Below are 15,569 nucleotides of genomic sequence, written 5' to 3' on the forward strand. Positions count from 1 at the left end.
ACCAATGAAGAGTTTAGTTCAGCTAATCTGGTATTATCCAGGAAGAAATGGATAGTAATGTTGGTTTGCTGGCCGATGTTCAAACAAACAAACAAACAAACAAAAGAAAAACAAACAAACAAAAAACAAACAACTTTTTTCACCTGCAGTTGCCTGCCTCATCTTCTGAACTGAATGATTTTCTGCGGAACCTGGATTAACCAAACAGTTTAATTCTGTTTCTGCCTATTGTTTTTCTACAGCCATTCTTTTGTTTGCATTGAATATGGTGAGGGACTGTATGTTAAAAAAAAAAAAAAAAAGCTATATACTCATGTAATTGCAAGATGGTATCCTGACAAACAAGCACAAAGGGAACTGCTTTAGTCTTGTAGAGGCAGCCTCACTTCACACCTTTGCTGACGTTGCCAGACTTAAAGAACTTAGCCTTACAAGTACTGCTCTTTAAATTTTGGTCTTTATTTGTTCCTGTGTATAACCCCCCCAGTGTGCTTTTAAGAGAATAGTCCTACCCCCGAAGGTTTTGTAACACAGCATCCTACCGGTGTTTATTTGGTACCTGCGCTGTGCCTGAGGCCTTAGAAATTATTACACAGCTCTCTGCCACTTTAAGTAACTTAGCTAGTGGCCACCAGTAATTGCTGCCATCCACAGGGACCTGAGCAAGGGTGGAGGGAGAGGCCATCCGTCACGGCTCCTTGCAGCAGAGGGATGGAGACGCACCGGTGAGCTGGGCTCTGCCCAGCCTCAGGACAGGGAGATGCTCAGGTAAGCAGTGCTGTTGTACCTGGGTGTTTCTCCTGTTGGTGCCTCTGTTATTTCTGTACTTTTGGCCCCGAAAAAGGTCTGTGGAGCACATTTCATGTGTGTGCTCCTGGGTGTTGCTTGGTTTCCACACAAGTGATGTGCCCAAGGCAAAGCTTGCCCGATGTACACAGTATTTCTGGGGGCTTGGGAGAATCCTGCTCTGAAACACAGCTGACATGCTGGGCATGTCCCAAATGCGATTTCTCTGAGAGTCTTAAATCAGCCAAATCACGGCACCAAAAAGCTGATATAAAAACTACTTCCCTACACCCAAATCCAAGCCCCTCCTTCAAAGCAAGAGGCTTGAGTGTTTTTCCATGAAAATCTTGCTAGTGCATGGTATTTCTTTTAAAGTGGGTGAAAAAATGCTTTTCTCTCCCTCAGGCTTTGTTCTCAGAAGTGGCTGAAATATTTGGGCCCAAACTTTTCAAAACTGCGTTTGAAGCAGATTTTGGGCTTGGTTTCCCTCAGCCCCACTGCTGGTGTTTGTTGTTACTGTCTTAAAGGTGAAAACGGGCAACTGCAATAGGATTGGGAAAGGATTGGGAAAAGTTAAAGACAGGTCAGGCTAATCGTGCAGTCTGTCCTCTATATACACAAAGAACTTAAGGTGTTTATATTTCCCAAAACAGTGCTTGACAGCATAAAGCATTTTCATGCAATCCTGTATCTGTGAAATCTACCATAAGTGCTTTTATAGAATGATTTAATGTCAATAACAGTTCCATTTAGTGGCAAAAATATTTATATGTTGCGATTGTAACAAGCTTTGGGGATAGCTGAGAAAGGGCGGTGGGCAGGAGAGGCGAGATCAGATTTTGCCCTTCAAGCACAGCAGGGGAAATGGGCTGCCATTAGGCCCCCGAATTTCGGGAAGGAAGGACCTTTTTTCCAGCCCGGTGTGGCAGTTTGTAGAAAAGAGTCTGACAGAGTAGCCCAGGAGAGGTGGAAAGCCCCAGCTCTATGAAGGTGTGCTCATAGCTTTACCCCAGGAAGCTGTGATGGCACTGCACTCCCTTCAGCAAAGGCACAGCGAGCAAGGCTCAAATCAGCCGAGCCGTGCAGCAGCTCCACTGACTCACGGCTCAGGACCTAAAAGGCTGGAGGCTTGGACTGGGAACACCACCTTAATTTGAAAGGAAGATGCCTTCTAATTTGAAGTGATGGCGAGCATCATAATTTTTCAAGGAAGATGTAATGAAGTAGCTAACGCTGCACTGCAGCATACCTAGTCTGCGCCTTCTCTCCAACGCTTTTTTTTTATCATTCTGTCAACAGGATGCATTTTGTGGCTGCTTTTCATTTACACATACAAAAGGGCAGTTTATACTCTCTGCATAGGACTGTCCCAACTCAATAGTGTCAGTTGCATGCAAAAAGATTTGGATAGTAAATAACTGAATATGTTCATACTAGGTAGCAAAAAAAAAAAAAAAAAAAAAGAAAAAAAAAGAAACATATTGTTTTCCCTGCTGGATTTCATTTAGCTGGTCACAGTGTCACAGGGGACTAATTCTGCCATTTTCTGGAGGCCCAGTTGCATTATTGTTGTGTGTGTCAGTCTGGTCTTATCGGTTGAATATGGCATCCTGTCACATAACATGAAATGATGTGACTACTAAGGTCTGACTGGGTGCTCTGGGAACCCTGAGCTGAGATGTCAGTTTTAATGCACCTACAAGGAGCTTTGGAGTGTATTTTGTTCATCCTCACCACTCCCTGTGTTTAGTATGCTAGGAAGATCCTGTTCTTGCTGCGATTGTTCTGGAAAATGGTTCATTTATTCACTGCCCATAACGTGGGCCACATCTCCTGAATTGTTATGTTCAGAGGGAAAAAACACCTTCTGAAGATATCAGCATCTTCTTTAAGTAGGCAAAGAGATATCCTGAATCTTTTTCTTTAGAGTGTCTTTTGCATTTGCCTTTTATGCAAGATTTCAACTATTAAAGTCCTGACTTTGCTGGCCCTGATTCATGGCCAGGGTCGACCCAAGTTTCTTCCTGGAGGCCTCGGCTTCCCCAAGACCAAAGGTTGGGAGACCTCTGCCTCCATGCCAGATAGCACATCTCCCCCAGTGCTAATGGGGAAGGTTAATATTAACCAGGAATGTACAAGCAGCTCCTGTGTGAGCCATGGCTAGAGGCCCATGATAAAAGACATAACAGGCTGCAGGTCAGCTGAAGCTGCCAACAAACTTCCTGAGCAGGAAGAAAACACTTAGAGCTGTCAAAGCACTTAAAGGTGTGATCCCGCTCTGGGGGCTGGGATCCTTTTCTTTTTCACTTTTTATTTCATCTAGTTTCAGGGAGTTCAAGCTGCCAACTGTAGGTTCCTCTTGTGCTTCTAATCTGAGCAGAGACTAGAATTTTTGAGGATGGAGGTTGCAGTGTGACCGAGAAGCGATGGCAGCGGGATGGGCTGTGCTGGTCTCAGCCCCAGGGCCAACTCTCTCTTGCTCCCAAGTTGGGCCAAGTCTCCTGAACCCTGTTCAGCCTCACTGCTGCAGGACTGAAAACTTGGTTTTCAGATTGAGAGCCTGCTCAACTAAGACTGAAATTTATAAAAATCAGGAATTATACTATATTATCTTATAGTCCCCATCCCTGGAGGTATTTAAGAGATATGTGGATTTGGCACTAAATGACATGGTTTAGTGGTAAGACTGAGTAGGTCAGGTTGATGGTTGGACTTGATGATCTTGGAGGTCTTTTCCAACCTAGATGATTCTATGATTCTTTCTTTCCTTGTTATATTTGATTTACTTCCCGTGTTTGAATTGCTGTAGGGGATATCTTGGCTCCACTGGTTTTTGAGTACTGTCCACTGCAGTAATACCAAGATATTGCCATTTGGGTGTAGGTATTCTAAAGTTTTGTTCGGACAGACATTGTGTTCATAAGTTTTCCTATTTCTACATGTCTTAAAACAGGAAGAAAGGAAACATTTACACTTTTTTTTTTTTTTAATAGGAAAAAGTGATGGCAAAACCAAATCTTGGCAGGAGAAGTAAGGATAGGTGTGTGAGCTAAAATTTCTTTTAGCTCTCTTTATATTGGCTGCTTGTCAAGCTGACTTGTTTCCATTTACAGTTGAGTCTGGTGCTGGAAATTTATATGTATATGTATGTTTATATATGTAGGTACACAGACACACACGTATTTTTTCACAAACATTATGCTCTCACTGTGAAGATATCCTCAGTAGAAAACAAAAATACAGCTGCAGCAGACTCTAGTAGACAGTGTAGTGGAGGATGGTTGTTTTGTTTTTGTCACACACAACGTTGGATTGTGCCTCTGAGTGCTGAACAGACTTGTTGGGTCCATTTGTATTTAATCTTCTTTGTATTTGCTGTATTTGTTATATACCAAGGAAACTGTAAAAGCACATTAAGATAAGCATTCAGTACACGAGGAAAAACAGCAGCTAAAACAGTTCTTCCTGAAATCGTCCAGGTCTGTCTCTGGAGATATTTCACTCTGAGCCATATGTCTAAGACTCGTTGCCTCCTGAGGAAGGAGGTCCTGGGGTGAGCTGGGCCCATCTGGTGCCCTCCTGCTGCTCTCACCAGCTCTGGGCACCAGAGCCCTGCTGTCCCAGGCACTTGGGGAAACAAAGGAGGTGTTGATTGTCCTTCAGAGCATTTTTTTTGATGGGAGCTCAGCCATATCAAACTGTTGTGTGGGTACTTTCACTGACTCTTCCAGGTAAAGTTCCTCACTAAGCCCTTCCTTGCCTGAGGGGGCAATTAAATGAGTTTGGAAGTTAGGTGAAAACTGGAGTATTGCAATGAAAAGCAGAACAGTTACATTGATTTTGTACTTTCTGTTCTAGCAGCATTTTGCTGTACCAGGCTGAAAGTCAGTCTCTTTTTTGGTCTCAGTTCCCCTGCACAGTAGAAACAGCACCTGTAACCCTTATGGTACACTGAGGTCTTTGGACCAAAAGTCCTCAATCAATGAAGGAGTTCATGCAAATATAGCTCTCCTGCCTGCGTGGGACGTAACTGCTGGTAACTACTCACATTTCCAATACTTTGCATGCATAGTTATGGATCCTCGTACTTTGCCAAGCCTCCTAAAATGAGGAATTTGACGTTTAGAAGCTTTAAATGTTTCCTGAAAGGGAAGTCTGAACTGTGTGGACTGCAATATTTGAAATTCAAATTCAGCTCTTGTTCTGTCCAAGAAAATCTTCCAGCCAAAGCACTGCTGCGGTATCATTGGACAGATCAGCAAATAAACAACACCATGGAAGCCTCTGATGATAAAAGGTGCAGAAGATCAGCATTTCTGAATGGTCCAGAAACTGTTCAGAAATTAATTTTGTTGGGAGAAAAGTTTTTTTTTTTCTTCTTTCCTTTTTTTTCCTAATAAGCCATAAACAGTAAAATAAGAGCCAAAATTTGTTATTTATATAACAACAATTTATATATTTATTTCACCATCTATTTCAAAGACCTGAACTGCTTGTGATGGAGTGTGTGAGGCAAGTCTGTGCTAGGAGACAAGTCATCACAGCTCTGTGCCACTGGTGAGTGACAGAGGTGGCTCTGGTCCCACTCAGCTGTTGCAGCCTGCCTGGGACCTCAGGTGTTCTCCATGGTTCAACAACAAAATGTCCTGTGTGCTGGTGAGGACAAAAAGCCACCATCTGGAGAGTTAATGAACTGGAGAGGGAAGGAACAACACTGTACATAGAGACAGCATTTGTTAGCGCAGTGCAAGGACTGGTGTTTATAACACACATGATAGATATGAAGCATCTTTTGTGCCTGTTCCTATACTGTAAATGACTGCCCACTTAGCCTCGGCCTATTAGTCTAACAAGGATACTTTAAGGACTTTTTCAGCTCTGTTTCTTTTGTGATGATGTTGGCAAGACACCCCAGGATGTGTGCCTGGCCCCTCCAGACTCCTTGCTGCTGCTCCCCAGGGCACCTCCTTTTGCCAGCAGCTAGCTACAAGGTCATGTTCCCTGCTGTCAGATGCTGGATTGGCCATTTTGATCCACATCTGCAGTTTCTGGGCTGGACAACAGACACTTGGGACAACGAGGAATTCTTCTTCTAGACCTAAAATAGGTTGTGTCACTGGCCCAGATGTGGAGTTTGAGTTGCAGAGGGAAGATCACCCCATCGAGCACCCCATCTCCCTGCTCATTGCAGTGGCCTCTGCAAAGCCGTGGGTCAGGTTGGTGTTTGCTTTGACACCTTGTGGTAGGACAGTCTGGCTTAGAAGCCACAGGTCTTAGTGACCATCCCCAGCAGGAGGGGTCCTTCAGCATCCTGCCCTGGGGTCTGGAAGGTGAGAGAGAAGTACAAGGTGCTCCTGAGAGCCCAGACGGTGCAAGCCCAAGCTATTGATGCTTGCTGTATCTCTGAAGCTGGCTGGAGAGATAGGACATTAAAACTACAAAGGGTCCTTTCTTATCTGCAGAATAATTTGCAAAGGCACACCAACATGTAAGCTCAATCTGCATGCAGAAGTTTTCAGTAATTAGCCTTGAAAGCTTTATGATTGCTTGGCTTGATTTTCAGCCTTTCATCTATCTACATTGAAACAACAGCCTAATCTGTGTCCTCTGTTTTCCTTTTGCTAATAGGAAGAAGCCAAAGAGCATACCTATCAAAAATATGAGCAAAAAGAGGGAGGGCAGAGGAGAGAAAAGATTTATTTTAAGTGCTGTTGTTTATTTCTGTCCCCACAGAGGTGCGTGGGACTCCCAAGATTAACTGTGATCCATCATGGTAGCTCAGCGACTTTTGGGTTCTGCCAGTCTCTGAATTCAGAGGGGACCCAGGGTGCTGGGGTTGCTGAAATCAAGGGTTGCATCCCTCTGTGTATGTGGCATCACACTATCTCTGGGGCTCTTGTGTTAAATTACGTCAGTGCAGCCAACAATAAAGTCCCTTAAGGTCCCTTAATATGTCTGCATATTAACTGTCATTAGCCTGTGAAGGGAATGGAAAAGAGGGACGGAAGGAGCTAATCTCATCTCATCTCTACAGCGTATGAACAAAATCTTCATGCTGTTGGCTGTGCCTTTGAGTGTCTGCCTTGCCAAAGTCTATTGCCAGCTCAGCTGTAGCATACAATCTGCCAGAGGGCAACAGCTATTCAGGTATCTCCGAGTTTGGGAATAATTGCTGTTCCCACTCATCCAATAGCTTGCCCTGTTATCTACAGCATATGGTATGGCACCACAATAGGATGCTTAATTCAGCTTTAATGCGACTTCAGTGGAAGGTCATGGATCTATTTTTGAACATCCTGCTAAGTCACACTACACTGAAAATTGGACTGTGTGTGGAGGCACAGACACATATAATCACAGCAAGGCTCTGAGTGTTCCTCTGGTGTTCCTTAGACCGGGTTACATTGAATTTGGCTTGGCTAGTTGGAAAATTTTCAGCATTCATTTAAGTTAAGTTTCCTGTAACTTCTCTTAAACTTGTTGCAGTCTCAAAATCCTTGTTCTAGAACTGTCCACCCCCAGTATGATTTTTTTCCTCTTATGGTACAGTATTACTGTACTGTGTAGAGCAACAAGCTAAAAAAAAAATAATAAAAATAATAAAGTTACCAGAATATAAAACTAGATTTCAAGAGACTTTATTATTCTATCTAACGCTTAATATTTGTGAGCTATATCTAAAAGCGCAGAATGCTGCAAATGTTTTATTCTAAATATTTACTAATTACATAAAATGAATTCTACTAACTACAGATAAATACACAATATATCTCACCTATATAAGCAGTGGTACAAAAAATGATGCTAATCTGGAAAGAAATACACTTGGACTAGAAAAATAACACACATCTAGATGTGCTGGTCATCCAGAAAGCATCCTCTCCTTCCTGTTTTGAAGATAGTTTCATACTTCCTGTGAGTAGTTGAGTTATTATTTTTAGTTAGGACAGAAAATTGGTTTCCCTCAACGCTCTGAAAGTTAAACATCTGCCTCAGTAAGTTAGAACAGGTGATAATGTGTTTTCTAGGCTCGTACTAATCCACTGATATTAAGTGGAAGTATATGATGTATCTACAGCAAGTCTGACACCTCTGCTTTGGCCAGCATAAGGACAGAGTCAGGTTTTCAGCCTCTTCAAAAAAAAAATAAATAAATAAAATACTGTGTCTTAAGTTAATTATTCAAAAATGCAGGAGCCTTTCCTGGGTGCAAGAATGTGAAACCCGTCGTGAGTCAGACCTGATCTTGTATGGTTCAGTTTGTGAGAGCAATTAGATGACACAAGCTGAACTGCCATTCCATTAAGTCCTGGAAGAAGGGGAGGAGATATTATCATCCAAGACCAGGACCTGGCTTTTGCTCTGGAAACGTTCCCAAAATGCTAACCTAACTTCTGGAGAAATGTAGCTGGAAGAGTAGATGTGAATATAAGCCTCTGAAAGACGTTGTGGCATGAGCTCTGGGGCTGTGACTGCCAGCAGTTGTCATCCTCTGAGAAAGCAATCCCCTCACTTGCAAAGCGACCTTGGTGGAAGGATTGCTTGCTGAGACTTCCAAAGCTATGTCAAAACACCATTTCCATTTCCCGGTCTTCTAGAATGGATTCTAATGAGCTCCTGCTCTCCCTCAATAATTTTTCTTTGGCAAGCACTTTTCCAGGAATCATGTCTATCTGCTTGGAGTACCACCTCTGTACTTGAATAAGAAAACTGGAACCCAGCACTCAAGCCTCTGAAGGTGGACTATTTCCCCCAAACCCATTTATGCCTCAGATCTGAATCAAGGATTTACGTCCCCAGTCTGCAATCACGCAAAACTTCATTTTTTAACCCCAGGCTCTGCACTACTCACAGAGGCTTGGACGGGAGGACTTTGTGCAGGCTGGGACAGAGGCTTTCAGAACATTGTATGCATAAAAATTGTGGTCTTTTTGGGGCAGTAGTGATCAGCCCCGTCCCACTGCTGAGAAGAAATGGATTGCCACGGTTTGTTCCAGTCTGTTTTGTGTTTTCTATTTAACTCGCTGCCTCTCTGAGGCCAGGACAGGACAGTCTGTGTCCGTGCCAGGCACCGTGGCTCCTGCCCCCAGCCCCGGGGATGCAGGAAGGCCAGCGGGATCACAGACGGCGCAGATGGCCGGGCTCCAAGGTGCGCATTTCCTGCGAGAGCGCTCAGCTGGGAGTGCTGAAAACCAGCTGGAAAACCAGGTTAGTATTTGGATTACGCAGTGGAGTCCGGCATGAGGCTTCTTCACTGGGGCCTGGGCTGCAAAGAGGAGTCAGGAGGAGTTCAGCAGCATGAGCGGCTGATCCCTCCGCCCTGACAAACTGCTGCTCCTTCGCAGGAGGTTTTTTGATTTATTTATTTATTTAGAGCATGTGTATGTAGATTTCTCTTCCTCCTGTCCCTCTTATTAGTAGATCTGTGCTGGCACTTTCTGGAGCCCCACGTCAACATGGAGACCAGCTCAGGCAACACGTAGCAGCTGGAGAGGTGTCAGCCTGCTATAGCGGCACTCCAAAAACATCACCTCCTGCAGAACATAGACAGTACAAGCTCCCTGCATGGTGCCAAGCAGGAAAACCGCCTTCCTGCCACAATGAGGGAATGGGCAACTCCTGGAGGCAGAGGATTTGCTAGGCCTGAAACATCCCCAGAGCCCAAGGGACCTGGTGTTTAGAAACACGGCTTTAGGGCCGTTTTAACTTCGGTTGACTGTTCCCACCAGTGTTTCTGAGGAAAATACATTTTGTGATGCAGATCAATCACAGAATCACAGCATGGCTGATTGGAAGGGGCCTCTGGAGGTCCCCTGGTCCTACCCCTGGTTGCTCAAGCAGGACCACCTAAAGCAGGCCTCCCGGCTAAGTGAGAGACTGAAGGGGGTAAGTGGTCGCCACTGCTGTTCGGCTGCCAGGGCCGGAGAAGGCAAACGCCTGGTTTAACAAAATGCTCATCACTGTGTGAGAGAGGCCTCCTTGCTCTGCTTCCTCTCAGAGAAGGCTTTCTGTCCAGCTGTTGAGGCAGTACAGCTGTGCCACCTACATATCTTGGCTGCTCCTCTCTGGTGCCTGTTCTGCAAGACATTTACTTCTGCCTTGCACAAAACAAAAGTCTGCAGATGTTGAAAACACTCTGTTGAAATATGACCTGTCAGGTTTAAGCTATAAAATATCTCAGCCTCGGTGACATGCTGCTCTAATTCCATAGCTGTTTATTGCTTAAAACGAATTCTTACTTGAATTAAAAAATTCAAAAAATTAGGACAGAATGGATAAGAGATGTTGATTTATACTCAACGGGCTGTCTAAGGTTTTCTTAAAATCCACTCATTTTGGGTGTGAGAAAGAGACAAACACTATCTCAGCTTTTTCAGTCTTCTTAAATTTGACCATCAACATTGCCAAAGCCAGAACACCACCATAAAATTTGGGTTTCTCTAATAGATTTTTTTAACTTGAAGGGCTATTTTGTATCATCTTCTCTTACATGCTCACAGAAGGCCGAGGTGTTCGTTGTGCAAATAGCAATGACTTTCCTAGGGAGCAGCTCGTGTCTGAGCAGGCTGCCCCAAAGGTTGCAGCTCAGGCTGGCCCAGGTGGCTCTGCCACGCTGCGACGTGATGCAGCAGAGGGCTGCCCACCTCTTCCCTTCTGCTTTCCTTCCCTCCTGGGTGTGGATGAGGAAACTTCAGCATTAGTTATTCATTCAGGATTATGGAATAAAAATACATTAAAAAAAAAAAAAGGGGAGAGAGAGAGAGAGAATCTGTGGCCCCTTTCCAGCACAGTGCATGGCAATTGAACCTACTCTGGTTTTGCAGGCTTTTGTACTGGTACCTCTCTGCTGTGGTGGCTAGCATGAGTATAAGTATCTCTGACAGCTCTGAGGGAGAGAGAACATCTTTCTTAGGTAACCGGAAATAATGGATTAAGTTGTGAAGCCTTTTCATTTTAAACAACATCATTCGGTCAAGGTGGGATGTTTGCTTGCAGGCAGGATACTTCAGTACCTTTTGTAATTTGTGGTTAAAATATTCTCCTTAGACTACCTTTTCCACTCATCTAGCTTACATAAATATTTGACTTGAACAGATACCACTATTAATCTGTTTAGAATGTTGCTATACTGTTTACACAGAGAGGAAAGCTGTAAGCCTGCTTGTCCAAATAGTTTTAAGCAAGGGCAATGCTGCTTTTTAGCACCTGGCATAAATATTTGGAAAAATATATAAATCCCAGATAACCTTGTCTCTCTCTTAGATATATTTACTGCTTCCTAAAACCTTTTCCCAAAAGGTCTTCTTATTTTTTGGTGTTCTTTTGGAAAGAGCTTGATTTTTCTCTGTGAATTGTATTTGTACATCATGCATGTTCCTAACCAATGTTGTGATTTTATGAATTAAAATGTTTGTCTACCCAGGTTTGTACAGACAACATGATCTAGTAAAATACAGGCTTGAAAGTGTCTACTATGTGAGTTATAACATGCATATTTGAACAGATCATTTCAGAATAACACAATAAGCTCTCTGATGTTCTTTATGTCCCAGCTTTCCTCTTATATCCATTTGAATTACCTTATTCCTTTGAAGGTTTGCTATAAGAGAGATTGCATTTAAATAATAAAGAAACTTAGCACTACTGCAGTATGCTGGAGATTTACTTTGAATCTGTTATGTATTTAGCTGAGGTATGTCTAAACCATTTTTTTTTCTTAAGATTTTTTCCATTATCAATGATTTTTATTTGTAATATCTCCTAGATGAAATATAAGTGATTTCACATAGAAAGAAAACAAAAACAAAACCAAACAAAACAAAACAAAACTTGCTGTGTTCTTTAAACAGTTAATGCTCATTTTTTCCAGCCACAAGCAAAAAAAAAAAAAAAAAAAAAAAAGGAGAGAGAGGAAAAAAAAAAGATAATCTAGAATATTTCATTAAAAATAATAAAAATAAAAAAATAAATAGGGGACATAAACCACTGGCTCCCCTGGAACCAGTGCCAGAGCTCTTCCTAGCAATGGTAGCAGAGTGAGGACTTCCCTCCTGGTTCTGCAGAGCATCAGCAGCAGCTTCATAGCTGAAGTTAGTTAAGTTTGCACTCAGTTTAAAGCAATGTTTAGGTATTTTCTGTTAGACATCTAAATGACCTTCCTCAGCACGTCAGTAATGCTGATAAATTTCAGTTCAGGGGCTGAAGGCCAGATTCTGTGATGAAGTAACTGCCTCTGGAGGAGAAAACTTTTTTGTTGGCTACACTCTTCAAGTGAAGGACAGGTACATTGCACTTGGTAGGACGCCTCCTTCTTCCAGATGATCTGGTTTCAAGAGTCAGGTCTTAAGCAGTGGGGTTTTAGCCCAAATACAGCATTTAAAAGTCCATTGATCTTTTGTTTCAAAGATATTAATTCTATCCTTAAAGTTTTACCTCTTAGACATGGTGGTGGAGAAAAGAAATAGGCAAATTAGTCAGTATTTCATTGAAAATACAGTAGGAGGACTTGGCATGCAGATGATTATGTATGCCTCTTGACGGGACAGTGGCAAGCAGAGTTTTCTAGGAGATGGCATGTGCCATGCAAACCTCCAGTTTTATAGAAGCCAGAGGTGAAACTGTGGCCCCATTGGGTTTGCCTCTCTTTCTTTTGATGGGGATTGCTTTAGGGGCTAGCATTTTCAAGAGCCCTTTGCCTGCGGTAGGCTCTAGGTGATGCACACAGAGCAAGGGGGAGCTGAGTGCCTTAGGGACACGAGCATGCTTCATGCAGGGAGACTTCTATACAAACTACTAACAACAGATATGAGACAAATTATATTGATGAAATGTTTTCCCAGCTTCAATTAAAGTTTCAGTGATCTGCTCTTTTTCCATATTTTTTTTTAAAAAGAACGCATTGCATTTACACAATCTTTCTTTGCGTTTTAGAGATCAGTTGAAGTGAGCATGACCTTTTGTACTAGCTGTTCAGCCTTTCAGAAAACATTAGCTGCCTGGTTTTAAAAATGTGGGACTGTTGTATCACAGTAATAAATCTGCAAATCGATGAAGACTGTAGCCAATCACTGGAGGCAATGTGTATTACAAATGATGTTACTAACAAGGGCAAACTCATCTTATAAGCAAAGACCTAAATATTGAATTGAAAACTGTAGTTAAAAAAATAGGAATATGGAATTTCTTAGCAAAATTTCCACCTCCCTGTGTCTCACTTGTCTTCAGGACAGAAACACGGGGGAATAGGAGGACTTGACCCAGAGGAGGTCTGGGGAAGATGGGATCTGCCTTTCGGGGGCTTCATGGGCACTGAAGGGGAAAGGAAAGCAGTTCAGTGAGGGAGGAGAAGGGAGGTCAGGATGAGCAGTGGGTGGGGGAACTAGGGATGTTTGAAGACAGAAGCTTTAGGGAGGCCTGAAGGCAAGTTAGGAACCAAAGACTGCAATAATGGAAGAAAGCTTCAAATATATTTAGACGGCTGCTACTACAACTGCACATACAAACCAGATATATCAAGTTAGATCAGACCTACTCATAGCGATGTGCACAAATATTACCCAGAAATTCCAGTCCCTTACCTTCAGAATCCATGGACCTGAGGAAATTTGGGGAATTGTCCCAAATACCATACATGCAGGAAATGAATCTTCATACACAAGCAAAAATGATGAAGGAGCACACCTTTCCTAAAGAAGTCAGAGCAGGAAGAGGTAACAAAATTTGAGAGGTACTTCAATACAGTGAAAGCAGTAAGTGTGCTCATATTTACATGCTATGCTCATAGTGTCGTGTTATAATTTCTTAGTTCACAGAAATAGATTTCTCTCCAGTCAGCTTTCTTATATGCAGAAACACCACTAAGTTGTGTTTAATTACAGCACAAAGATTAAAAAATGATTTGTTCTTCTTGAACTGGTGCTCTGTAAAGTGTTCAAAGTGCCTGTAACCCCTACTGTATATCACAGAGCAAAGAAATTGCATCCCATCCCCAGGAAGCTTGCCAGAACCCTCTTTTCTGCATTGTCTCTGAGTCAGGAAATCTAAACATGTATTCTAGTTTGTCAAACTTCCCAAAGTGCTGCTATGTATTTTGGGGCATGGTGAGACTCTGTTTATACCTCCATCAGCCGTGAGCGTGAGAGCACTGTAAGAAGAAAGGAAAAATAATAATGGGAAAGAAGATCAGAAGTAAGATGTTTCCCATTGGAAACTGCAAGTTTTAGTGCACAGGCTGATTTCAAAGCTGGGAGCCCATCCTCAGCTATTACTTGTAGCCAGATGCCTATAAAAGCTGACAGTGAATGAGATGGGTGCAATGGTGTGGTCAAAACTTTTTGGAGAGAGTGAGAGGCAAGGAAGTTAGGGATAGAAAAAGAAGGTGTGGCGGATGCAAACAAGGAATCTGTATGTGGTGGCATGGAGAAATAATATGAATTTGTTTAGGTGTTAACAAAGAGTGCTTAGAGAAAGGAAGTGTAAGGACAGACGTCCAGGAGTTAATGCATTTCACTTGACTTTAAAATGGTTATAGATTTTCCTTCCCATAAGTCCTCTAATTCTGCCGAAATAAAATGCACTTTTGATGGGTAGTTTTTGAGTTGAACAAAGAAGGATGAACAACATAAAGCTTTGAGTGTTTACTTGATTCTCTACTTGTCAGGAGCCATTGGGCTATGATCTTCTTTGACACTATTACAGACTGTCACCCACAGAATCACACAGGAGGGCTGAGGTTGGCAGGGACCTCTGGAGCCCACCTGGTCCAACGCCTGCTCAAGCAGGGTCACTCAGCAGGTTGCCCAAGACCGTTTACTGGTGGCTTTTGAAGACCTCCAAGGGGAAGACTACAACCTCTCTGCACCTTAGCAGCAGGGTAGTCACCATCTGACTTGCTTTTTACTATCCTCCAGAGAGTTTCCCCTGTGTTTTCTGTTGGTCTTCCCATTCATTGCAGCACACTTTGCTTTTGTCCCTGTTGGGCTGAGGATTGTCTGCTGTGGCCTGTCTGCAAGGAGAGGACTTGGGAAATGGTGGCCAGCAGAAGCTCTTCAGGGAAATGTAGACCAGGATGTGCATAGCACAGTCCTCTCTTGGCATAGTCTTTGTCATCAGCAGTGTGTTGATGTTGACTTACGGTAGGAGTTGTGATTCAGGGTTCATGATTCAGGGTTCACTGTTCTGCAGAGAAGTGCATGCATCACAGAGAGAGGGGCTGGGACTTTGACTCTGCTTCAGCTCCTTTCCTCCAACAGAGCCCTGCAAGGAGGAGGCAGAAAGAAATTTGTGTTTAAAACAGATGAGTCCAAGCTGCAGTGTCATAGCAGGAGAGGTTTTGTAAAATGCACAGCCTAAGCCCTACGTGCTGCAGAATAATCCAGGCTCTGCTGCTATTGCTGAAGGAGTTTCCTTCCTGACCTAAAATGCCTGTGCTTCCAGGACAGGCTCTGACTTTTATGGCCCCAGACGGAACAAAAAATGGTTGTTTTTGGATTCAGCTCATCAAAACCACAGACAGAAACACTGTGCTATGCGGCAGTCAACTCTTTCCATGAACAGGCGAGGGAATGCACTGGATTAGATGCTTTGCGGTTATGTTACTTAGATATGCTGTCCTGAACTTGTGTATGTAACAAAAGTCATGGTAGAGACTATGAGACAAAACTTAATACAGCCTCTACAATATGACCCTCCTACTGGAATTCTGGAAATAATGAAAGAAGAAAGAATGACTTGTTTCTTACTGACTATTAACACATCCATTTCTGGACAGATTTTCATTCTTG

At 43.0% G+C, this 15,569-nt stretch overlaps 1 protein-coding gene across 4 annotated transcripts in view; it reads left to right on the forward strand.

The window, feature by feature from the left end:
- Positions 1-299: 299 nt before the first annotated feature.
- The window catches only part of LNX1 (ligand of numb-protein X 1), a 150,120-nt gene continuing 134,850 nt past the window's right edge, over positions 300-15,569 (forward strand). For 3 of the 4 annotated variants that reach the window (XM_080589281.1, XM_080589282.1, XM_080589287.1), the window contains exon 1: positions 300-768. The gene's annotated coding sequence lies outside the window, so the exon portion shown is untranslated. Of the gene's footprint in view, positions 769-3,779; positions 3,817-15,569 lie in introns of all 4 variants that reach the window. The other variant, XM_080589284.1, reaches the window with a different exon arrangement.

The sequence above is a fragment of the Anser brachyrhynchus genome (assembly GCF_964034855.1).
Source record: "Anser brachyrhynchus genome assembly, chromosome: 4".
Classification (NCBI taxonomy): Eukaryota; Metazoa; Chordata; class Aves; order Anseriformes; family Anatidae; genus Anser; species Anser brachyrhynchus.